The sequence below is a fragment of the Rattus norvegicus genome, chromosome 9, assembly GCF_036323735.1.
Source record: "Rattus norvegicus strain BN/NHsdMcwi chromosome 9, GRCr8, whole genome shotgun sequence".
Classification (NCBI taxonomy): domain Eukaryota; kingdom Metazoa; phylum Chordata; class Mammalia; order Rodentia; family Muridae; genus Rattus; species Rattus norvegicus.
The window spans coordinates 115,410,897-115,431,848 of NC_086027.1; the positions used below are offsets into that span (position 1 = coordinate 115,410,897).

Consider the following 20,952-nt stretch of genomic DNA (forward strand, 5'->3'; position numbering starts at 1 on the left):
GGACAGAGAATGCACATTTGAGAACTAAGTCCAGCCAACACACCTGATAGACCTCTGTCTGAGTGACCGTAAGGTGTTACTGATGAGATATGGGGCACAAGAAGACCACCGTCATCTTCTAAAATGCAAAGCTGCTCCACACATGCTCGGTATCACATGTAAGCTGCTTTAAACAATTACTCCACTAAAACATACCTCTTGTTAAATTTGACATCTATATAAGGAAAAGTTTCATCAATAACAACCCACTTAACAGAGCAACAAAAATCCACATTCTTTTAAAACAACGCTGACCCTACCTACCAGACACAGAGGGACCTGGCCTTTGATTGTCTCTGAGTGAGAACCACACTCCCGCTTCTGTGAAACAGTGAATACAGAAGAGAGAACACAACCAGTGCCGTGAAAACTTCTTGTCAGGCTGTCTGTCTATGTCTGTCTTTGGGTTTGTCTTCAACTAGACCACCTGGGCTGGAGAAAAGAATAGAGTTGTTTTTCTTCCTTTTCCCTTCCTATGCAAGTGGTAGTGTGGGAGCAGAAGGGCCGTCCTAATCAAAGAAGGGAAGAGTGGCCTGGGTTGCTCTGCAGGGTTTAAACCTGTCTTATCTCTCCCTTGACACTCCAGTCCTGCTGTGTTTGCACTGGGAAGTGTTTTACTCGGAATCTCTAAAACGGCTAGCAGACCTATAATTTCTCGGTGGCCATTTGTTTCCGAGAGCACTATATATGACTCGGGAGCATTTATAAAACAGCTTGGGTACAGAATCACTCAGGTCCTACCCCATGAGAAGTGCCCCAGTCCGGAAGTCCTCTGCTGAGGTAAGATTCTCACACTTCCTCCTACTTATGTGTCTCAGAGCCATTCTCAGTGACTTCTTAGCCCTGGCGAGACGATACCTGTCATTAATGAGTTTACCAACAGTGATCAAAAACACATAATCTCAGTCTCTGGTCATGGGTCCCACTGATTTGGGAATGATAGTTGATTGGACAGAGGGGCAACAGAGGCCACACAGTGCTTTAGAAAATTCTCCACCCCATATCCTTGCCGACATCTTAAGCCAGTGAGGCAGGCAGACAGAACCAGAGTATCACCCGAGTGTTCCTCTTACCAAATGTGTGGGAATTTTGTTTCCCTACCCCATTAGCCACCTCACGATAATCACAAACCCAAGCTTCACACAAACCGCCCAAGGGCCATTCAAACATGCTCCAACATGCAAGGCTAGCATGACTCATCACTGGGCTCTGCCTCATACACACTTTCTAGACGTAATTTTGCTTCTGGTGCTTTTTATTTCATCTCCCTTCCCGTCTTTAAACTCCACCTCCCCGTCCGTCTACGTCGAAGGAAGATGAGCGGGACTTTCTGCTTTCTACTCAGCATCGCCACGTTAGAGAAAAGAGATTCCTTCATTAGTTGGTTCCCACTTCCTTAAAGCAGTACCACTTCTCAGTCTCGGACACTACAAAGAGCTGGAGAATGTTCTCTGCGCAGTCACTGGGGGACCCGCTCTCTCTCGGGACAACATCTTCAAGGTAGGGCAGGAAGAGAGATAGGAGGGGAGGGTTATGGAAGTAATAAAGGCCAGGCAAGAAGAGCAGTGTTTTCTCAGAACATGGTGAGAAGAGTAACCAAGGCTTACCTAGTCTTGGTCCGAGGTCTCTGCGTGGCTGTTTCTAACCTTCGATGAGACTGAGTGAGATAGACGCTGTTATTCCTAGTGAGGAAGTGACAGACTGAGGCATTCCCCACAACCACCCTGTTGGTTGATGGGAGGGTTAGTCTGTTTCGATTCTAAAGGACTCGGTGAGGCCGAAAGTGAAATCAACAGGGACTGACCGCGCCAACGCCCTGATCCTTCTGTGGTTCTACATTAAGACCGGGTAACTGAGATAAAGACTGATTGATGTTTTGATGCTTTTTAGTAAATAAAGGAGATGTCTGAATGTTCTTCAAGAATGATGCTGACTTCAGGGGACAATAAAAGGGCTCAACAATACACTAACTATATATGTGTATTTGGTCAGAAAATTCATTTTCTCAAAGGCCCACGTGTAACTCTTAATGTACTCCCCCTTAACCGGTCCCATTTTGAGCAACCTTAAAGGTCAAACGGAGGCTTCCTAGAAGGGAGCCACAGGGCTCAGCTCCCTCTCTCACCAGACTTCTTACGCGTCTCGTCTCCCGTTCTGACTTGCCTCAAAGACCGAAATTTCTTTCACACAGCTTCTAATTTCTGCCTTCTTTTGACCCAAGTCCCTGAACATCCCTAGATGAAACAGTCACCCAGATGCACTGCCTAGGTGGGAAGTTAGGAGTGGATTAAGCTCCTCAGCCACTAGGCCTCCCTCACCAAGTTGCTTATGAAAGTCTTTGGGAAACTGGCCCCCAGTAGAAAGGGAGGAATCCCTGACTACCTCTACTCCAGGGACAATCAGAGGTCTCCTGAGGCAGTGCTCAGGACACTGTCCTATCCCTATGACAAAACCAGAGCTGCTGAAAGACAAGGTTGAGAGCTGTTCACGCAGGCAGTGAACTCCAGGGATGGGGACCAGCTCCCTCGCTGTATGGCCAGGTGAGGTGCATCGTGCGAAGCCTCCCTCTCCTAATGGGGTCTTAGCATTTATCCTTATTTTGATACCCAACAGAGAATGGTTTTCATCATTGATTTCTCCCTCAGTTCTATAATTCGGTGACATTAGGCTGTCTTAGCTATCCAAAGAGGGTTTAATCTCACTGTGAGTGGGGCGTTTCACCACAGGCTCTCTATAGAAGCCACCAACCAGGATGTAGGTTGCACTGTAACAAGAACTGAAAACGCACACCACACACAAAACGGAAGGAAGACAGTGTCACCACCCACAAAGGAAAGCAATTATGACTTCAGAGTCATGTGACCAAGAATGATCGACACATTCCAGTCAGCGGTGATGTTTTTGAATAGCTTCTTCCCAGCTACCTTGTCCTCCCGCACAATTAAACGGGTACTGAGGACAAAGATAAAGTCATCGCAATCAGGGGATCTACTGTGTGGCCTATTTCAGAACCATAGAGGCAATGCGTAAGGGCAAATCCATCAATCCTGACAAACATTTGGCCAAGTCCTCATCACAAAGCGGGGGTCAGCCCTTCGTCAGACTCCGATCTCCAACAGATTCTTCGTCTTCTACGCCACAGGCTGTATCTATTAAGTTGAGAGTTAGTGTGCTTTGGGGTAAGATATTTGAAGCCTAAACTGAACTCCTGGGCCTTTAAAAACAAAACAAAAACAAAAACACAGACTATCCACATGGGAAAAACTCAAATATTTAAAACAGCCATAAAAGAAGAAGCCCCAACAAATCTAATCTCACTTCTCCAAACTGACGGAAAATTAAAACGTGCCCATTTTCTGGGCGTAGTGGCATAACCAGCAGTCCCTAGTATTTGGGAACCTGAGGCAGGGCTGTACATTTAAGGCCATCACAGACTCTGTTTAAAAATGGGGGGAGGGAAGAGCAGCACCTTGGAGGTCCTGTGGGTCTGTGTCTTGTTTCAACAGTGTTTGGATGGAACAGACCCGGGGACTCCCACTTTATTAGCTTCCAGTCACCTTACGAGTCTCTCCAGTCACCACCTCTGGGACCATCTTCCTGCTGCCTTCGGCTCCTAGGACCAGCCAGTACCGTCCTCGAGGTTAGCCCCATACTCCGGATCAGCCATGACCTCTCAGATTCGTCAGGATTATTCCACCGAAGTGGAAGCCGCGGTGAACTGCCTGGTCAGCTTGCACCTGCGGGCCTCCTACACCTCCCTCTCCCTGGGCTTCTTTTCTGATGGGGATGATGTGGCTTTGGAGGGCATAGGCCACTTCTTCCCCAAATTGGCTGAGGAGAAGGCGAGGGCACCGAGGGTCTCCCCAAGTTGCAGAATGATTGTGGGGGCCGTGCTCTTCCAGGATGTGCAGAAATCATCTCAAGATGTATGGGGTAAAACCCAGGAGGCTAGGGAGGCTGCCTTGGCCCTGGAGAAGAACCTGAACCAGGCCCTCTTGGATCTGCATGCCCTGGGTTCTGCCCCACCGGCCCTCATCTCTGTGACTTCCTGGAAAGCCACTTCCTGGATAAGGAGGTGAAGCTCATCACGAAGATGGGCAACCGCCTGGGCCAACAACCAGAGGCTGGCAGGGCTACAATAGGTGTGCCCCAGCATCTCTGGGCGAGCATCTCTTTGAGTGCCTCACTCTCAAGCATGACTAGGAGGCCTCTGAGCCTTCCAAAGGGTTCCCTCCTCTGCTCTGCACCGGCCGCCTCAGGACCTTCACCAGAATGAACCTCTCAAGCTACTAGGCAGCTCTGTAACCGCCCTGGAGCTCTCCCAAGCCTTGGACCAAGTAAAAATAAAGCTTTCTGAAACAAAAAAAAAAAAAAAAAAAGAGGAGAGGGGGAGGGGGAGGGGGAGGGGGTATAAGCAAAATATCCACTTAACTAAGAACAACTTTAAAACAGCAGTCTCGACTTAGACTTCAGACTGAAGTTACACGTTACGTTCTTCAAACCTTGGTCAGCCATGGGACAAACTTAAATTTTGCTCAATTATAAGCGGTCATCATGACATTGAAGCATGAATCATAAATTTAAACACAAAACAGACTCGCTACCATCCTGCCCTCACAGAACACTGTTCTTGCTGTGGTCCTGCATTTGATGAGACCGGAAGACCTAAATAGACTACAGCCCCCAGACCCAATGCGTGTTCCAAAGGGCCAATTTCACAGAGTTTGTTTTTAGGCAAGAAGAATGGCCCTCCTCCATCTCGTGGTCATGTGCTTGGTCATGTGTAAGGCTTTAATGACTGTGATATTATATACAAGGCAATGGGAAATGTTCACATTCTCTTCCAAGGATTCCTTACAACTTCAGACTGGGTGTCTAGATGCCACAAGCTCCCTTATTTCTCTGTTCCGCTTCCCAGTCCCAGTCTGCACCCAGAGCAATGACAACTGGCACCTCTGTAAGAGCAAAAGCTGTTGATCTGTTAGGAGAGATGGAAAGTCTCTGTGCCACATCACCTGAAACCTTTGCAGATGTCGCCTATAACAAAATTAACTGCATTGGTGGTAGGCGTGGTGGACACACCTTTAATCTCAGCACCTAGGGGGCAGAGGCTGCCAATCTGTGAGGCTGAGACCGGTCTGGTCTAAGGATCAAATCCCAGGCTGGTCAGAGTTACATGGTAAGACCTGCCTTATAACAAACAAACAAGCATTGTCAACGAGCCCCAAACTAAATGAAAAGAATGATTATAAGCACATAAAGTTGTTGTGGGTTTTTTTGTTTAAGTCACCTGGCCCTATGACACTGACCTAATTTCTCACAGGCTTAACTTCTGCATTCCTAAACTGTGACCATGTTGCAGGGCTAAGAGGAACAAGGGACTTCTTTGTTATGAGTCTACACTCCCTGAGAGGAGGAAAATCCTGTCATGTCACCACACCATAATTCCAGTCTAAGAGCTGACCTTGAGAAATTTCTAGAACCGATTCTATTTCTAGAATCCCCTTCCATAATCCTCCTCATACGGAGGCTCACACAGGGTTGAACAATTGCTGCTTTTGCTGAGCCTGGGATCTTTACAACACTGCACAGTCTCGATTTTCCTAAAGCCACACATGACCTCCAGTGTAGGCAGCACAATCTGAGGGGACCAAGCTTGAGACCAGGACCAATAGGACCAAGAAGGGGTTGGTGAGCAATGGATGGAGTTGAGCATCAGTGCTCTGTCAACAGTGAGACGCCCGTGGTGGAATCTGCAAGGGCAGGGAGCTGTGTCTCCCTTAGCAGCTTAGAGGCAGCCCTGAAGACTTCACAGTAGCCTTATGCTCTGCTGAGGCAATCCCATACATTGTGATCCTATAACTCGAAGAAGAGGCTGCCATCTGGCTACCCGCATGGTCTTTCTCTAAGACCAGTAATGAGGATTAATCCAAACCACGGCTGAGCAGAAATGTTATTAGTCTACCAAGGGTGAATGGGCATCGGCCAATTTGTAGAGCAAGCTAAAATTAAATTCTTAATACAATCTCATGTCAATGAAAGGCGTATAATAAAGAATGGCCACCCTGGAAATTAATCTGTTTAATACTTAAATATAATCAAATTGGTCTGTTCTCCAAATATAGCTCTCTTTCCTTTCTAATTAAACACTCATTTATGAAGTTGGATTTTCAAGATGCCTGGGTTTGGTTTTTTTGTTTTTTGTTTTTTTTTTTTCTTTTAGCTCTGTAGGCAAGACTTCAAAAATGGAAGGAGTTTGCTTCTTCTTGTAATAAGAAAATTTGCTTCTTGTCTTAGAAATTGGCTGTTATGTTCATAACCTTAGGAAACTTCAAGGACAGAAAAATCAAACTAACATCAGAAAAGAAAATTACAGGGTAAATGTTGTGATTTGCAAAATTACAAGAGTCGGCGCTATTGTATTTTGAGATTTAAGATGCTGTCGGGGGCAGGGCTCCAAGTCCCCTGAGTAGTCAGAGCGCCCGCTAAGGAACCAGTTTGTGTTTGCCCAGGAACAGAAGGACATTTCTTCTCCCCAACCCAGTGGACACAGAGCATCCTGCTTCTCTCTGTTCTGGTGGCAACGATTTTATTTTTGCGCAGTTTCTGTAGCTGTCAAGTTCCAGTCTTTAAAATTACGTTATCTGATTTTTCTCTGAGTCACCCCAAATCAGAGCCCTCAATTAGATGTTACCCTTTGGGCAGGAGACAGATCATCTCAGGCTGGATCGCTTCACAGTGAGGTCACCCAAACTCCACAGTCAGCCCCAGAAACAAAAGCAATTTCCTTTCTCTTTCACTTCCTGGGGACTTTTTAATCTCCTCATAGGAGATAAAAAAAATCTGACAAAGTAAAAATATAATCAGCTGGCTGAGAGGAGCCGGGTCCCAGATTAGCATTTGAATCTATTTCTTCAGTGTCTCGGATTCTGTTTCCCAAATGTAAAACTGATTTTTGAAAAGTTTCACAGGATAACTTTTAACCAGAGCCAACCATATTGTTCCCCCTGTGTCGGAAAAGAAAATTCACACACAGCCTCCCTCCCCTGGCTCCAGAAACAATGGGCCTGTTGCTAGGTACAGAGATCCCAAGGATAAGCCCTAACTCCTGCTCCCAGAAGCAGTCCAGCTCAGGGGCAGGGCCACCTACTAAGAGGTCACACCTCAGACACCAGTGGGGAGGTGACTTGGGCTCCTCTAGGCTGGGTCCATTAGCAACATAAAGGTCACCTGAGCAGCACTGGAGACAGCAGCAGAAGGCATTAGAGGAAGCGTTCTGCACAACAGAACCTGTGGCCTACACCCTGGGGACAAGGGGACCTGAGCACGTAGAGACCAGGGGTCAACAAATTAGGGCAGATAGAAAGGTGACCAGGCACCAGGCACGATGGCTCAGGGCACAAGTTCTTCTATGGAGCGTGCTGCACCACAGGTTTGAAAGGACTAGCAGTTAGCGATATGGGTTTTGGAATGAGAGTACCATACTTTAGGTGGATAAGTCCGGTTTACTCGTCGCCTCGGTTACTGGTTCTATAAAATAAGATGCAAAGAAGCATCTGGCTTACGGGAATAAACCTCCTGGAACCGTTTGACACTGCCACAGAATGTCATCTGTTAGGGTCCCCAAATCAAGCTACAATACACAAACAAACAAACAAAAAATAAATAAACAAACAAAACCCCTTATAATGTTTTAGGTATGTTTACAAGTTTGTGTTGGGTGAACTGACAGGTAAGTTTGGCCTCAGGCAGCTGCAGGTCTGAAAGCAGATGCGGCCGCGTGGGCAGTCAAAAGTGCTCAGGAGGGACCGTGGATCAATCGTTACTACACAGACCAAGGACAGAGGGAGGATGGAGAAGGATGGAGGAAACCTCGAAAGGCGTGGTGTGTGCACATTGCCTTCATCAAAAGAAAAGGTCCCGTAGAGAGAATGAAGGAAGTCAGCACAGAGGACAGAGCTGGGGTTCATCAGGGGCCCCTCCTTCATGTCTGGAGTCTACTCTTGACGTCGCTCATACCTTCCGAATTGAGAATCATCATCAGAGAGTGAAAAGTAATTGTGTCTCGACGTTTATCGTTCTAGAGTAAATCTGTAGTGCTGGGGGCTGGCCGCAGGGCCTCGCGTGTGCCGAACAAGACTGGTGCCCTAATCTATATCACCGGCCTTCACTTTTCTGAAACGGGGCCCGGACTGAGATCAAACTTTTGATTGCTCCCTCCCCCATCCCAGGCCAGCAGCAACGTGCACGGCTATGTCTTGGTTTCTAACATAAAATACTTCTTCCCACCAAAATACTCCTTTTCAAAGGACAGGGTGGTGACACGTTTGAAAATGCGCCAACATTCCTGAAACCTAGGCAGTGGGGACCTAAACCCAAGAACCCGTATGAGGTCCATGAGCCAGGTGACACTGTAGATGACAGAGTAATACACTCAAATGCCGCACATCACAGGGCAAGTCATGAGGACCCTAGCATGAACCATGGTGAGCAGTTCTTCCCATTAAAAACATGCAGTAGTTTGTATCTGGATGGTCTCCCACAGGCCCAAGTGTTAAAGAGTTGGCCCTTAACCTTAAAGAGTTGGCCTTTAACCTGGATCTGAGGGGAGGTGACAGACCTTTGTGACGGAGCTTACAGAGTCCTTGGGAACATGCCCTCCAGGCAGAATGACCGCCTTTCTCTCTTCCCTTCCACTTCCTGGCCCTGGTCCCAGCTTTGTTCTGCCTTGCTCACCCAGGCAGGCTGTGCTGACTCAGCACAGGCCCAAGCCACGGTGCCAATGTCCACAGGCTGAAACTTCCCATGCCACACCACCGGGAGCCACGGTAAATCTGCGCCTTTGTGTCCAGATCCTCGATCTCAGCTGTTTGTTTGACTAACAGTTAAGGAACTAACAGAGCTGTTCAGTCATTCAAGGCTTGGGTTGACTCCTTCAGACTCCTGGCATGGAAAGCGAGGTTATATGGTTTCTAAGAATTCTTCTGGCATGAGTGTCCTGGAAGTGACAGATGGAAAGCCCTCCTGGGATTGAGGAAGAACATGGAGCTCCGTGTAAAGGGAAATTATGTCTGAAGCCCAGGAGCTGGTCTGTCAGTGTTGCTGCGGGATGCTTGTAGGACAGAGTAATGCCTCGTTTGTGTGTTTCTGACTTCTCTATTAAACTGTGCCTCTCTATTTAATACTCACGATGCCTACTAACCATTGCTCAATCCGTATTTTCAGCGCTCCATGACCTATTGGACAGATAGCAAGCTAATGGGCCACACCACTGTGTGCTCTGATTCACTGTTGGCTCATGCTTTTGTCCCGTGTTGTCACAACACAGGACACATATATGCTAGAATTTATCTCCATTCTCCATATTCTCTCTCTCTCTTTCTCTTTCTCTCTGTAACACACACACACACACACACACACACACACACACTCCCTCCTCCACACCGGGAAACAAGGCAGACAGGTAATCTCATATACAGAACACATAAGCTTAACCTGGGTATCCAACACAAGTACTGGAAACACTAAACAAACACCTGTTTAAGAACGGCCACTGACCACGGAGGAGGCGAACCAACAATGCATTACTTTCCCTTGTCCTCCTAAGAGGCTACAACTGAGAGAGGGCATCACATATGTGTGGGATACCAAAAGATTCCCATTCTTCTGGTCTTCCTTGAGAAATGACTAGAAATCAGGACCCTTCTGACCTTGGGAATATTCAACATTTTGTACTTCAGAGAACAGAAGCGCATATACCTATGAGGGGGTTACTTGTACACTCAGGGCCCTCAGGGTCCCCCAGCCCCCCGCCCCAGGGCCTTTGGTCTACCGATTTTTTTTACACAGCCCAGGGAATAGTGTCCCAGTCACAGCAGCTGCTAATTAAGGTCACACTGCCCAGAGACATTCTGATTATAGGAAAGCATCTAACGGCAGCCTCCAGCAGGCAACAGTCTCTATTTTAGCTCCACACTATTTTTACATTGAACTTGCCCTGCACTTGGTTAAAGTTAATCTCTAGGCACTAAAGAAGCACTCTTAATACTGGGAGAGGTCTCTGCGGGCACAGTATATGGCCGTGGTAGCTATAAATGTAAAGATATCCCAGATGCTAAATACATTTCTCAAAATAGATAGGGACGTGGCAAAAGGCTCGTGTGATTGGACACTTGCTGAATTTAAAGTTCGATCACATTCTAGAAACTGGAAACATCTATGCCGGTGGGTGGCATCATCCCAGGAACGCAGAAGACCTCTAACTGAATCCCTCTTGCCACTTTACTAGAACATATAAGGGTTCGCTCCATAACACAGCTAGCGATAAGCTCAATTGCACGCAACCAGGTCTGAGGTGCCCTCTGCGATCTCCTCTGCCTTTGTGGCATCACCAAAACGCTTAGGAGAGATCATGATGACATTAGACTCGTCTCTGCCCTTTTTTTTTGCACAGCACCAGAAAACTATGTTAAATACAAGACCCAAATGGGTCACTCAACCACAAGCCAAGCTAAACTCAGAAACGGTCTGACTCACAGAGCAAGAGTCACATCTGTTTGTGAGGAATATGAAGTTTGGACGCAGGGGTTTAGGGTGAGCCACTAGGATTCCTGTGTGTGCTTATGATTAGTTAAGAACACAGTTGCTGATCCTGGCACTCCAATGATTTTTTTTTTTTCTGGGAGGATAAAATCTTCAAAGTTTCTAAAAGAATGAAAGCTCTTCTCCCATTCTTTTAAACCAATTCTGATTTTTAAAAACTTAATGACATCCATGAGAAGTTGGGGACATCACCCCAAAAGCAGTCAGTATTTTTTATTAGCTCATTTAACTGTTATTTGGCTATTTATAGTTGAAGTATCCCTGACAATTCGTCTATTCTGCCAATAACATTCTGGATTTAATTAAAATCTTACCAAATAGATCCACAGAAGCTTCCACGGCTTCCTACTAACATCTTAATGTATCTGACCTGAATGGCTGGCCCTTCCTTCCACCCTCCACCCTGTCCACACACTGATGGGCATATAGTCTCACACAGTAGGTCATGCAAGCCACTGACTATCACTTCCTCCTGAAGCAAAGGTGCTTTCTCTCCAGAAAGTGCAGGATGCCACCCACAGTTCTGGACCACGCTGATGAGCTGTCACGAGAGCAGCATCTTCCTCAGCTTTCGTCTTTTGTTATTCAAGAAGACAACCCAAGAGTGTCTGTGGAGACGAACTTTGAAATAGAAAGAATGGATGGACGAGCTGAATTCTTCTCGTCCACTTCTGATTCTAACGAAATCGCTGGATAAGGTGATTGAGATCCTTGACTTTTCTCCTGTGCTTGCTAAATGTGCAGCTAGCATCCTCGGCCGAACCCTGCTCACGTTTGGAATGCCATCTCCTGAATCTCTACACCTCTCTCTGCCCCTCACTTCCTCTTTTATGTACATTAAAATACATGAGTCAAGAGAGCTCCCGACAAGGTCAGTCTGCTGTGTCTGGCTGACGTGACTTGTCCTCCACAAGGACAAAGAACATAACTGCTTAGGCATCGCTCTTCTGCTGACTTGTGGCTGAGAAGTTAGGACTAGTTAGGACTAGGAAGTCAGTTGGTGTTCTCACCTGAAAGATACAGTAATGGGGGCAGGAGGGCTCAGCATGTAATGGTGGCTGCCACCTAGCTTGATGACCTGAGTTTGATCTCTGGGACATTCATGGTGGAAGGAGAAAAAACTCAGAAAGGTGTCCTCTGACCTCCACATGCACACCACATCACACACACAAACACAGACATATACGCACATATACACACTATACACACAGACACATATACATGTAACACATACATGCATACACAGATACACATACATAATACACACAAATACATATACACATACACACATACATACACATATACACATGTATACTCATACATACACATGTATACACACATATACAGATACAGATACATACTCCACAGACACACACACACATATTCACACTATACACAGATACACATATGCACACATACACACCTATACATGTACACACATACATGCATACACATATACACAGACATACACACATACATACATAGACACACACATATAAGTGTGTACATATATATGCACACACATACATAAATATACAAACATACACACACATGCACAGGCATGCACACGCATGCACACACACACACACACACAAAATGACATTGGCGATGATCCTACAGTAACAAATCAAAACCAATGGGCTTACTTTTTTTATAAAAAGGGAAGCTATACCAGGCACCACTTCAGGATCCACTCAGCCTTCCTATTTCTAGAGAGTAATCCTTTGTACTTTCCAGGACTGGCTTCCCACAGGAGCTTCATGAGTGGGCCCTGCAGGAAGCTGCCTAAATCAGGTTGGATTCTAAGCCAGTGAACCAACTGTAGCCCACTCCATTTCTGTAAACAAAGTTCTAACAGAGTACAATCAAGCCGACAGCATCAGCAGCTGCTCTCCTACTAATACTGCATTGGAAACCATGTAAGCAGTAAAGTCCAAATACTCAGTCTTTTCAGGAAAAGAAGAGAATCTCACCAATGTGAACAAACGGCACCTTTCTTGGGAGCAGGGGACTCTGTCTAAGACAGGCCTTTGTGCTGTAGTGTGGACTGACTCACTGTGTGACCCACGGCTGGCCTTGAACTCACAGAGATCCTCCAGCCTCAGCCTCCAGCCCGATGCTAGGGTGCTAGGTGTGAACCGTCACGCTTCGCTCACCTTCTAGAACTGTGGGTCAGAAGCCCACAGGGGTTCTCATGACTAAATGTGGAATCACAAAGCACTTGGGGGCAATCAAAGGTTTCTGAATTCTCGACAATCTAAATTTAGTTGAAAATGAGACGCAGCAGGAACCCACGCTGCTTCTGCACCACATGCCTGCGCTGTGGCACACAGCTGCTCTGCAGCCTTGGTTCTGAACACCCAACACCCTGCGTTTTGTGTGTGATTAGCCTGCAATACTCCAAAGAACACTAATAGAAACTCAGCTCAGACACAGCCTGTGAAGGGCCTGAGATGCAACGTTCCTACTGTACACACAAGGGTTTCTGATCTTGTAGAAACGTATCGTTTAAATAAGGAAAACAGACTTTTTAAATGTTTTTTTTTGTACCATTGTTCTGCCATGTGTATTAATTCAGTATGTGTCTGCGGTCATAAACAAATTGCAGCTTCATTAAAATTGTAAAATGAATTTTGGCCTAAGATTAGGACAGGATCTCCAACAATTTCTAAAATGGACCTAAATATTTCCGCCATCGGTACCATGTTTTTATGAAAAGTCACCCCTAAGAAAAGTGGATGGTTATAAAATTGAAATATCAGTCAACACCGAAATGCACTGAAGATGCCTTATGTCTAGTAGTTGACCCTTTCTATCCTGTGGTTGACCCCTATGTCTTGCAGTTGACCCCAAGTCCTGTGGTTGATGCCCTATGTCCCATAGTTGACCCCGTGTCCTGTAGTCGACCCCCTATTTACAGTAGTTGACCCTCTATGTCCTGAAATTGACCCACTATATTCTGCAGTTGACCCCCTATATCTAGTAACTGACCCCCCTATGTCCTGTAGTTGACCCTCTATGTTCTGTAGTTGACCCCAGGTCCTGTAGTTGACCCCCTATGTCCTGTAGTTGACTCCTATGTTCTGTAATTGACTCCCTATGTCTTGTAGTTGACACCCTATACCTAGTAGTTGATCCTCTATGTCCTATAGTTGACCCTCTATGTCCAGTACTTGACCCCCTATGTTCTGCAGTTGACCCTATGTCCTGTAGTTGACCACCCTGTGTCCTGCGGTTGACCATGGAGAGACAAATCTCATGATTCAGCATCCTGAAAGGGTGCATGAGTTCGATGCTCTGACCCTGTGGTGGGTGCTGGCCCAAACATGTTTCCTTGCAGGATGCCATTCTCCTTAGCTGGATGACAGTTAGAAACAATAATTGAATAAAAGCAGCAAATGGTTTGCAGACATCATTACCACCCCTTTCAGCTTCTGATACAGCATTATGTTCAAGGTTCAGAGACTTTGACGAATAAAGGAAGCCGGACACAAAGTAATGCAGAATATAATAGTCTCTGTACAACAGGCCAAGCTAATCCACGGAGATAGATGGCAGAGGCATGCTGCCTGGCAAGGGGTGGGGATAGGAGAGAAACATGGAGGCTGGAGGAAGTCGTCTGTGTTATTTTGAATGTAATCACATGGGCCCCAAATCATCAGACTGTATCCTTCCTTCTTATTCCTTATGGTTCTGATCCAGAAGGATTTAGAGGGTAAGAGACAGTTAAATATGACCGAAACACACTGCATAAAATTATCAAAGAATAACGCTTTCAAAAGGGAGGACTGATGTAACTAAACAAATGGTTTAGTTTCCAGGTATTATCTCAAAAGTCCTGGAGGTGTTGGGACCATTACCAGTAAGTGATTTCCTCTTGTCCAGATTAGAAGAGAAGATGTAAACGGGACAAGGTTCATGGAGATGGGGACTTCCTTTCAAGACTCTCTACGTATTGTCTTCACAGGCATATTCTTTCTTATACTTTCATCAAGTATCAACACAAAGACCCAATATATGGGAAGGGGACACCCAAGAAAAGGACAAAATGAAGGGGAAGTAAAATGATTTATTTCATAAGTTTCATATACATGTGCTCTACTAGGATATTAAAGAGGAAATAATCGAACAATATCCTCTTATGTTCTTGGACATTTCTGTGTGAACTGCATTAAATTCATCCTAATCTTCTACCAAAATAGGATGCAAATTAAATAATTTTAACTAGATTAAATATAATTAAATTATACTTTATAAAGTACTGAGACTACTACAGACAATATTAATGTAATTTATCTTTCAAGAAGAGGTTATTAGTGAATCCTCTCCTTAGCTTTGAACAATAATGATAATAATAATAATATTATTATTATAATAGAATATTATTATTATTATTATGCCATTAAATAATACCCAACACTCCTATTAATTAAGATCTTAACTTATGAAAACCATCAATATCAGTCCTGCTTCTTGGGTAGATGTGTTTGGTGGGAGAAGCTTGTGCACACAAGTCTTTCCGACACAGCACTCGAAGTTGTGCTGCTTGAGTAAAGTCAACCAAACTTTGTCAGAGTCATGGAACATCATAAACCACTAGCTGGGTAAGAACATGAGAGGCCAATCAGATAAGCAAATCGACAAAGTTAAATTAGAGAGAGAAAGGTATTATTATAAAATTAGTGCAGGTCTACAATTGTGTTTTGGTTAAAATTCTACAACTACTGAATTACCACAATCCCCAGCCTAATCATAAGGAAACAGGATGTAAGTGTTAGTGGGGACCCAGAGGTCAGCTAATGGAACCTCTTTGCTATCCAGGGAAGACAGGAGGCACACTGCTGACCTTACTGTGACCCTCTTTTATCCAAAGTGCACAGTAAATTCCCCTTCCCCTCCCTCAGTCCCTTGTCTCAGATCACAGGGTTAAATGCCTCCTGCCCTTTGCCCCTGTCTCAGATAGGAAGGACCAGCATTCCCAGCCACTGTGGCTCTGTTCACCAACACGGTGCCCTGTTCTTTAATGCATCTGCCACAGTGCTCTTCCTACTTAAACTCCCCCACCCTCCTGTCAGGACTTCCCTGTGCCATCAGATCCTCTGCGGAGCCTCCTTAACTCCTCTCTCACCAACCTGAGTTCTTCCCGAGCAACTTACACATTCTCTGCCCCATCCCCCACACACATTCATTCACTCACTCATTCATTCATTGTTCTGATGGTGAACGTCCACTCAGGGCCATTAGCCCCAACACTTAAGATCCTGAAATGAAAGGCAAATCCTGCCCTCCCAAGGCTCCAACATTGGATGCTACAGTAACTGACTCTCGACGGGTTTAACCATTCTCATTTACCGATAGTTCCTAACCGTTATCTGTAGCCACAGCATTCAATATCTCACACCTTCTATGGCATACAGAAGCTCAAAATTATTTTAAAATTCAGTTTTCTTGTTGCAAATATCAGGATGTAAATGTTTCTTGTCTTAATGAATGAAGTGACCCTGAGGCAAATTTTACTGTTTTAATGAAATGGTAGAGATAAGCAACCTGGACGACATAACCACCCACAGTGCACCCTGTCTCGGGGGCAAGACACTATTATGACAACTGCTACCAGTGTGGGCTTCTACCCTTTGTTCTTCAGTAGACAAGCATTTTATCAAGACCTTGTGTTATCTTATAAATAAAGGTTAATATACCGACTCCCGGGGGGAAACTATAAAGGAAGACATACTCCGAGTTCAGAAGATGTGCCCAAGAGTGTCTCATTAAGAGACCCGACTTCTACGCTTCAGTTTCACTGTGCTCAGGAAGCAGCCATTGGCTGAGGCTCGAGTAAGTATCAGTCTCTGACGATGGAGGAGAGAGACAAAGTTAAGGATCCTGCAGTGAAGACTGTAAATGGTGCTGGTGCTAACAAAGCTTCATTTGGAAAATGAAAATGTACTCTCCCAGTCTCTTTTGTGTCCCTCCAATCCCGGTTTTGTAGCTTCTTTGCGGGAGTGATCTCGAAGGTCTGATCTTCTTGCCTCTGCCTCCCAGGTTGCTGGGCTTACAAGCGTGAGCCACCATGCTTAATTTTGTCCCGTGCTGGAGACCAAATTCATTCACGTCAGGTACGCACTTCACCCATGGAGCTACATCTTCAGAATGAAGCTGGCTGCTCTAAACTACAGAGGTTTGGCTGGCCCATGCCTCTGGAGGGTGGAAAGTCCAAATTGCAAGGAGTCAGATGCTCATGAGGGCTTGACGGCTGTGCCAGGCATGTCAATGCCAAGAAAAGGGAGCTGACTGCACACAGAAGGGGCCAAGCATGGAGAACAGCCCTGTTCTATAACAGCTTGTGCCAGAGAGAACGAGCAGTCCTTTGAGAACCACGTCATCAATCCTCCTGAGAACGTTGTAGCCGTATCTTCAATGCCTTCTTCTAGGCCCTGCCTCTAAAATATCTTCCTCTTTTCACTATCACTGGGGACAAGCAAAGGGGACCAAGCGTCCAAAATATAAAGCTTGGTGCTCCCTCTCAAACCACACCCAAACCACAATATGTGTTATCCAAGGATTTAAATGAAGGAGAAATGTACTTTAGAAATGCTAGGTTTCTTTTTTGGCTTTAGTCAGATTTTTGGTTCTTTGGGTCATTTGTTTTTGTTTTGTTTTATTTTGTTTTGTCTTTAAGTTCCCTTCTTTAAGGCTAGGGAAGATCAGGGGAGGACAGAAAGGAGTAGAAGTTGAAATGCAGAGATGATCAATGCAAAATACATGCATAAAATGCCAAAGTGAATCCCATTCCTATGCATGATTAAACAGTCCTAACAGTAACACAGAAGCAAATACATAAATAAAGAGTTATGGGAAACAAATGAACAACTAAAGATGTCTCCTCTGCTCTGTTGCATCTCTCACTTGCCCTTCTCAAGGCTCCTCTGCAGGATCCAGTTGCCTGCCGCCCCCACAGCTGTACTCAGTTCCCCCTACCCCTCCCACTCCCCACCCCCATGCTCCACCCCCCATCCCCACGTCAGACTGGCTTCTGCCTCAGTGACTCCGTGAAACTCTCAGCAGCCAAGTTTTCATCACACTAAAAATAGCCCATGAATGAGTCTCCATTGTCACCATTACACAACATTTCACCACTGTTGATGCCGTTGATGGATGGCATTGGCTTCCACATGTCCCTGCCCTCCTGGTCATTGTCATGGCTTTCAGGCCCTGCCCACCTCCTCCCATCCCCCTAGATAGCAAAACTCTTCAGGTTCTATCAACTGCTGTCTTTAGGACTCTTCTCTCCCACCCAATCCTGCCAAGCCCAGATGGGACTGTCCCTGACACTATCGTCTCTCATGAGCAAATCCTTCTCAAAACTTTCCAAATTTGACCGTCCAGTGGGCATCCAAGACTCTCGGTCTCACCAGCCTACAGGACTAAATGCCACCTGTGAAACCCAGTGCTGCCCCAACCAACATTTATTCAACACCCAGAATGTCTAATCTTACTCAGTACTCCCAGACAGAACACAAGTCACGCTTCCTAATGTCCTTTGCAGAGCCACCCAATTATACAAACGTCTTTGCGGACGACCCCACTTCATTCACAGCCACGTAACCTGCAGGACCTCTCCACCTGAACGACTGCATCAACCACCTACACCATCTGTCCACCCCTTCGTGGTCTACTTCAAAGTCGTATTTTATAGTTCAGAGGAATAGAGACTGGGAGTTCACCGGGCTGCAGGAAGAGAAAACAGCCAGGAAGTTGCAATTTTAATTTTATAGATTTCAACCCAATTGCTCTGAAGCCAGATTAAGAGAGCAATGAGCAAAATTGGTTTTGAGCAGGGTCAGGAGAGACAGTGAAATGGGTGGATAGCCTGGGTAGGATTTGGTTAACTAAAGGTTAGTGTTCCTGAACGGCAAAGCATTTCCCTAAACAGGTGCTGAAGTGTCACCTTGCATAGCAAGAACTTTCTGGGGGTCGGGGATTTAGCTCAGTGGTAGAGCGCTTGCCTAGGAAGCGCAAGGCCCTGGGTTCGGTCCACAGCTCCGGAAAAAAAAAAGAACCAAAAAAAAAAAAAAAAAAAAAGAACTTTCTGAAACACCGGCATCCGGGGAGTATCACGTTCGTTTAGGATCAGTCTAATCAGAACGTGCCACAGCGGGGCTTCTTATAAACAGTGAGTCATGTTGTTTTAGCTGGCCCTGACTCAGAGCCTCACAGAGCATGACACAGCTTCAAACACATGTACACACAGTACATGGCCAGCTCCCCCCTCAATTAGACACTGCCAGCAGCTGGATGAGGGCTCGTCCTCCAGTGTGGGGCTTTCTGAAACTAACCACAATGTGGACTTGGCAGGAAACACTCTCCAAGTAGAACTTGCAATTCCAGAGATGGTACAAATGAAGAATAAATGGGATTTAGGCTAAAAATTCCAGGGCCAGGGCATCAGAGCTCGGGTTTCCAAAGCAGCATGTGTGGAAATTTTCAGTCAGCTCTTTTCCCTCCGTTAACTGCTCGGCTGCTCCACTGAGGTCAGCGAGTGTTTTTCTTTCAGATGCCAACGAAACGTCATGAGTCTGTTTTCCAACTCTGAGTTACACTGGAGGAGATAACATACCCGGGGAGTGGGCCCCAGCACCAGAGAGGAAACTGAGGAAATGACATTGTCACAGATACTGCCTCCTTTTAAACCTTGGTGTTTCCCAGCAAGGAGCCCATTTTCCCTCCTGTGGTACTGGCTCTTGGCCTGACTGAGCACTGCAGACCACATTAGGGGCCTGAGTGAATGCTCTGGTGATAGGAGAAGCTGACCAGCGAGCAAAGGACACAGCACAGCTCGATGGGGTTGTTATTGCACAGAAGCCCCAAGTAAAGGCATCCTTCCCCGCCTTGCTTCTCTGAGCTTCCGCCTTACAGGCTCCAGTCTCCCCTGACTGGTCACAGGAAGCTTAGTTTCTGTCATCAAGATACTCAGAAGTCCCAGGCTGGCTAAGTGCAGGGAATGCCACCTCCTAAGAGCTGGCAGTTAGCAGGAAAGGCCACACCACTGTTTACTTGCAGCTAACAAACTGTCCAATCAGGGGCCTCTGCTGTCATCAGAACTAAATGTTATCAAACTCGGTGCCCTGGAAAATAGACACAGGCAGTCAGAGCCTGGAGGCAAATGTGAATCTGGCTTCCCCAGAAGAGTCGAAGCTAGACCAAGAGTTCCAGTTTCTACATGGGAGTCTTGGAAGGTCATCTGAGGTCAGCATCCTCAGCGTGCAAGGATCGGTGATGGATAACGGTTGTGCTTAAGCTCACAGCACAGGCAGACGAAGGGAAACACTACCACACCGCTGTTGTAAACCAGGTATTCCTGGGTTGCCTGGCTGGTCTCAAATTCCTGGACTCAGATGATTTTCAGCTTCCTGGGTATCTGGAACTCAAGACGTTCTCTCAAAATTCTGTGGAATGCCCACAAGGATCTGGGACATAACAGAGCTTCGTAAAGTCAGAGCTGAGAACCCAGATCCTCAAACTGCAAGGGGTAAAATAACTGAATGAGTAAAAAAAAAAAGCCAGCAATAGTAAAACCATTTCTGGATATGCTATAACCAATAATTAATTTAGAATCACACACACGGTGAACCACAGGTGTTTGTGGCAGTGGGGTCTCCTATTGTGTCCCTCTATGCTGCTCATGTTGGTATGACACACAATGCCAATGACCACCGACTAAAACACCTTGGCTCAGGTCAGAGACTGAGGACAGGAATTTTGGCACTTTTACTGTACATGCAAATTTTTCCACGTATAAAAAAGTGATGATTTAAGTAGGGGAAACTTAATTTCCTACTTAAATTATTTTCCTACTACCATTCTCCAACACGTATCACACCTTTGGCTCGTGTTATTTTAGAATGTTCGATTCTAAAAAATGCTGTTCGAATCCTACATAATAAAAGAACTGCTCGAGATATCACTATCCGCGGTCTCAGAACTAGAGTCATAAACATAATATGATAGTGACATGAAAAACCAAACACGTTCATCAATGGAATTGAACTGAAGACCCGGACAGAAATCTATACCCTTATGGGCACCTGATTTGGGGTATAGAAGCCAGAAATACACACTGGTAAAGAAAAAGAAAGCATCTTCAATAAACAGTACAGGTCTACTGGAAGTTAGCATGTAGAAGACTGCAAATAGACCCAAAGATCACCCTGCACAAAGGTCAACTCCAAATGGATCAAAGCCATCAACATAAACCCAGATGCTCTGAACCTGATAGAAGAGAACGTGGGGGGGGGGTAGCCTTGAACTCAT

At 45.7% G+C, this 20,952-nt stretch overlaps 1 protein-coding gene across 2 annotated transcripts in view; it reads right to left on the minus strand.

Moving 5' to 3' along the window:
* The window catches only part of Arhgap28 (Rho GTPase activating protein 28), a 166,941-nt gene that overhangs the window by 133,048 nt on the left and 12,941 nt on the right, over nt 1–20,952 (minus strand). The window lies entirely within an intron of this gene.